Source organism: Terrapene carolina, unplaced genomic scaffold (assembly GCF_002925995.2).
Source record: "Terrapene carolina triunguis isolate 2854851 unplaced genomic scaffold, T_m_triunguis-2.0 Scaffold167, whole genome shotgun sequence".
NCBI classification, from domain to species: Eukaryota; Metazoa; Chordata; order Testudines; family Emydidae; genus Terrapene; species Terrapene triunguis.
Window position 1 is genome coordinate 13,136 of NW_020664518.1, and position 5,525 is coordinate 18,660.

The following is a 5,525-nucleotide window of genomic DNA, read 5'->3' on the forward strand; positions in this document are numbered from 1 at the left end:
TGTGCGGCGGGTAGATGGCGAGTGGGGCGGAGCCGGAGCTCTGTCTGTATACATGTTACGGGGATACAGCATAACGTGGGGTGACATAAAGACTTCCACCTGTATGAGTGCGGGCTGGCTGCATTAATCACACATGGCAAAACTGTCAGAGAGTTACTCAGGTCATCCCATGGGAGCTGAAATCTCTTCCAGCCCCACTGCATGGGATCTGGAATTCCCTGCATGCGACAGACACACTCATGGAGGCATGTTTTGGGGTCTCTGGGAGTAGTTCTTGTACATCTCTGCCTGCAAAGTCCAGTGCCTTGATTTCCAGGCGTCCAACTGCACAGGGCTCAGAAGGAGCCAGGCAAACGTACGTCCACACTGCAAAACCCCATGGCAACGAGTCACAGAGCCGAAGTCTACAGCCTGGGGCTTGCGCAACGGTGCTAATGGCTCTGCTCCGTATCCATTCCCAGTCGGGCGCTGGAAGCTAGGAAGGTGGGTGGGTTTCAGAGCCCAGGCTCCAGCCCCAGCAGCAACAGCTGCACGGGTATTTTTAGCACCGTAGACCCGGGTTCTGACACTTGCTGCTACAGGACTTGGTTGGCTGTGTAGACATACTCTTAGAGGTTTTCTGTGCACAGAAATGCTCACAGTGTAAGGTCTGACGTCTCAGCCATCTCCAGGGCTAGGCCCCACTCCTGAGTATCCTTGAGGGTCTGAGCACAGTACACTACCCCACTGCAAACGCACCAGGCCCAGCTGCAGAGGGTGAACCGCCCTGGGGTGATCACTGGTGGGATCTGGAAAGCCAGGGCACCGTTTGCTTGGGAGGGGGCTTTGGCAGGAACAAGACACGGGGCTATAGCTTTTGCTGCGTGGAGGGAGCCTTCCAAAAGGGTTCGTTCTGCCTCCCTGTACTGATGATGGCACGCCTTTCACAGCAGGGGCGGCTCAATGTCCCTGGCTCTCCAACACGTTCACCAGACAGCCCCTTTCCACAGTCAGGGGCCAGCCGCATCCCCCAACAGGCTAGCACTTGGCCACGGTATCGGCTTTTCCCCTTACTCATCTTCCGGGCGTTTGTTCTGATTATCTCTTTCTTTCCTCCTCGGCCTGCTGTTTCCTGTGCTGCTTACTTGCATCCTTCCAATGTGTGTGTTTGTCTTATCTCCTCCGCCCTGGCTGGGCTCTGGGTTGGTTCACAGCATAGCAGGGTTTTCCCCAGGAATTGAAATTACGGGGGGGGGGGGTTTCGAATTTATAGAGTGGTGGTTTGGGCCGATGGGGGTGAGACCGTGAGGATGAGGGGGGGCTGTATGGCACCATACTAAAAACTGAAAAATTGTTTCATGACCATTTTATGAGATTTAACACATTATAAAATCATCACACAAATTAAAGTTGGCTACTCAAGCCTTCCATAGAATCATAGAATATCAGGGTTGGAAGGGACCTCAAGAGGTCATCTAGTCCAACCCCCTGCTCAAAGCAGGACCAATTCCCAACTAAATCATCCCAGCCAGGGCTTGTAAAGCCGGGCCTTAAAAACCTCCAAGGAGGAGACTCCACCACCTCCCTAGGTAATGCATTCCAGTGCTTCACCACCCTCCTAGTGAAATAGTGTTTCCTAATATCCAACCTGGACCTCCCCCACTGCAACTTGAGACCATTGCTCCTTGTTCTGTCATCTGCCACCACTGAGAACAGCCGAGCTCCATCCTCTTTGGAACCCCCCTTCAGGTAGTTGAAGGCTGCTATCAAATCCCCCCTCATTCTTCTCTTCTGGAGACTAAACAATCCCAGTTCCCTCAGCCTCTCCTCATAAGTCATGTGCTCCAGACCCCTAATCATTTTTGTTGCCCTCCGCTGGACTCTTTCCAATTTTTCCACATCCTTCTTGTAGTGTGGGGCCCAAAACTGGACACAGTATTCCAGATGAGGCCTCACCAATGTCGAATAAAGGGGAACGATCACGTCCCTCGATCTGCTGGCAATGCCCCTACTTATACAGCCCAAAATGCCGTTAGCCTTCTTGGCAACAAGAGCACACTGTTGACTCATATCCAGCTTCTCGTCCACTGTGACCCCTAGGTCCTTTTCTGCAGAACTGCTACCTAGCCATTCGGTCCCTAGTCTGTAGCAGTGCATGGGATTCTTCCGTCCTAAGTGCAGGACTCTGCACTTATCCTTGTTGAACCTCATCAGGTTTTTTTTGGCCCAATCCTCTAATTTGTCTAGGTCCCTCTGTATCCGATCCCTACCCTCTAGTGTATCTACCACGCCTCCTAGTTTAGTGTCATCTGCAAACTTGCTGAGAGTGCAGTCCACACCATCCTCCAGATCATTAATAAAGATATTAAACAAAACCGGCCCCAGGACCGACCCTTGGGGCACTCCGCTTGAAACCGGCTGCCAACTAGACATGGAGCCATTGATCACTACCCGTTGAGCCCGACGATCTAGCCAGCTTTCTATCCACCTTACAGTCCATTCATCCAGCCCATACTTCTTTAACTTGGCGGCAAGAATACTGTGGGAGACTGTATCAAAAGCTTTGCTAAAGTCAAGGAATAACACATCCATGGAGCACTACGTCTACATCCATTTTGGTTTCTTGTTATAATTTTGCACAATTCTGTTAATGAACTTCTTGAATGCAATGCGTTCATCTTCGGTGTCTTCTCGTGTGGGTCCGGTACTTCCATTCCTTCAGTTGATATGCTCATTAGTTCATTCACATGATCAGGCAAAAGGCGACTTCTTTCAGAACACAAAATCCTATTCAATGAGGAAAAAGAACGCTCCACTGTAGCTGTTGTAACTGGGAGTTGAAAGAGATGAATTCCTACTTCTTTCATCCCAGGAAACGTAGCACAAAGATCAGGTTGAGCCAATAGTGATGATAAAAAAGAAGTTGAAGTCAAATCTTCATTCATTCGTTGTATGATATTCCACTCTCTGTTCAAATTCTCTGTTCTGTCCTGATCACATGGCCAGGGCCGGCTTTAAGCCGATTCCCCGGAATGGGGCCCCACGCCTAAGAGGGCCCCGCAACGTCCGGGGCTGCCGGCGGAGAAGAAAAAAAAAAGCCGCGTCCTGCTTCTCCCCCCTCCCTCCAGCACTTGCGCCGCCATACAGCTGATCAGCGCAAGCCTGGGAGGGAGGGGTGAGGAGGAGGAATGCGGTGTGCTTGGGGAAGACGTGGGGCCAGGGCGGGGATTTGGGGAGGGACCAATGGGGCAGGGAGGGGGCGGAGTCGGGGCAGGGGGGGGGCCCGAGACAATTCGCGTCCTGGCGTGGGGCCCCGCACCTGCTAAAGCCGGCCCTGCACATGGCAGCCCCATTGCTGGTAGTGCTGCTCTCCACTCAACTGTCGGTGTTTTGACAGGGATCTGTAAAAGCTAGTTAGAGGTTGAGTAGAACCTAGAACTTGCTGTTGTAGATTGGTAAGAATCAAGTCTGTGTACTTTTTCAGCTGGCTTAACAAACACTTCTTGTCCTCTTCACTTAAGGAATCAATATAAATGCCTTCATTAGTCAACTTCTGGACTGAAGTCTTTGCTTCTTCCAGTACATTTTCAGAGGATAGCTCTCTGATCCAACTGTAGCGTCTATTGCTGGCCAAAGATCTCCTACTGTTGTAGCAGATGCCTGGATGACATTGTTTAATAACCCAAGTGGTTTCAACAGTAGACTTACAAGAGAGGGAATGGCAATAGTCTTCTCTGAACGCAGTAGCAAAAGTAATCCACCAGCCTCATTACTTAGATCCATCCCATCTTGGTAGATACTTTCCAAAGCCAGTAATAACGGCTGGAGTAATTTTAAGACAACAGCCAAGGATCGCTCATGAGAAAACCAGCAGGTTTTCCCAGGTTGGACTAATATGAACTTCAGTCCCAGTGTATCTTCTATATTTTCCAAGATATTCAGTCTTTTTGACTCTTGCTGAAAAAAGAATATAATGAAGATATTACATTTATAGCTTTTGTGTCAGACCCAGACCAGTGGGGTACAGGAGTCTGGTAGAGGGCAAATACACTGGTCACTGGATGAGTAGTTTTCTGTTCCCTGAGTGACCAGAGAAGGGGCTGCACTAGAGTAATCAGGAACCTGCTAGAACCAGTTAAGGCAGGCAGGCTAACACCTGGAGTCAATTAAGAAGAAGCTGCTAGAATCAATTAAGGCAGGCTAATCAGGGCACCTGGGTTTTAAAAGGAGCTCACTTCAGTTTGTGGTATGAGTGTGAGGAGCTGGGAGCAAGAGGCGCAAGGAGCTGAGAGTGAGGGTGTGCTGCTGGAGGACTGAGGAGCACAAGCGTTATCAGACACCAGGAGGAAGGTCCTGTGGTGAGAATAAGGAAGGTGTTTGGAGGAGGCCCTGGGGAAGTAGCCCAGGGAGTTGTAGCTGTCATGCAGCTGTTACAGGAGGCACTATAGACAGCTGCAGTCCACAGGGCCCTGGGCTGGAACCCGGAGTAGAGGGCAGGCCCGGGTTCCCCCCAAACCTCCCAATTGACCTGGACTGTGGGTTCTTCCAGAGGGGAAGGTCTCTGGGCCAGGGCCGCCTCTGGCTTTTTTGCCGCCCGAGGCAAAAAAGCCTCCCGACGCCCCCCACTTCCTCCCAGCGGGGAGCGCGGTAGGGGAGGGTGGCGAGCCCAGCCGGGGCCCCGCTCTCCCCGGGTGAGCGCAACCCCCCTCCAGGTGCCACCCCAAGCACATGCTTGGAGGGCTGGTGCCTGGAGCCAGCCCTGCTCTGGGCTGTTCCCCAACCCACATGGTGAATCTCTGCAGCAAGAAAATCCGCCAATAAGCGCAGGACCCACCAAGATAGAGGAGGAACTTTGTCACAGTTTTTAAATTTCTTTTGAATATTCTGCAGCTTGTAGTAGCGCTAGCTGGAGTAGATGGCCTCTGTAGTGTGTATAGGAGAGATTAGGGTTACACATTTCTCTGAGCAAAGCTTGTACTCCACCAGGTCTTCTAGAGAAGTTTGCAGCTCCATCAAATGCACAAGCAGCCATCTGTTTGGGGTCCAATTGACAAGCATTTAACTCTTCTAAAATGTGGGTTGTCACAGATGCAGCCGATGTGTCTTCTATAACTTGAACCTCTAGAAATGCATCTACTGGCCCACCATGGACATCAAGATAACATACACAATGTCTTAATATTTGATGCTCATTTGTATCGGTGCATTCATCAGCCATGTATGCAAATTTTTTGAATGTGGTGAGAGAGTTCTTCACTTTTTCAACTGCTGAGTCTTTCACTGTTGCACCACATGCTTCTAACCAGTCAGCTGAGTTTCTTGCAGAAAGATAGTGAGCATTTGCCGGTCCACAAGTGTTCAACTTCAGGATGAACAAATTACAATGCACTTAACATTGGCCTCAAGTCTGTAGTGTGTGGTTTCTCTTGCTTAAATAGAAAGTACAATGCCACAGCCATGTTTGTTCACATGAACTGTGTTGTATCTCCAGCATTCTTACCAGCCTCATTGAGTACTTCTAAAATTGGCTTTGAAAGTGGGCTTAT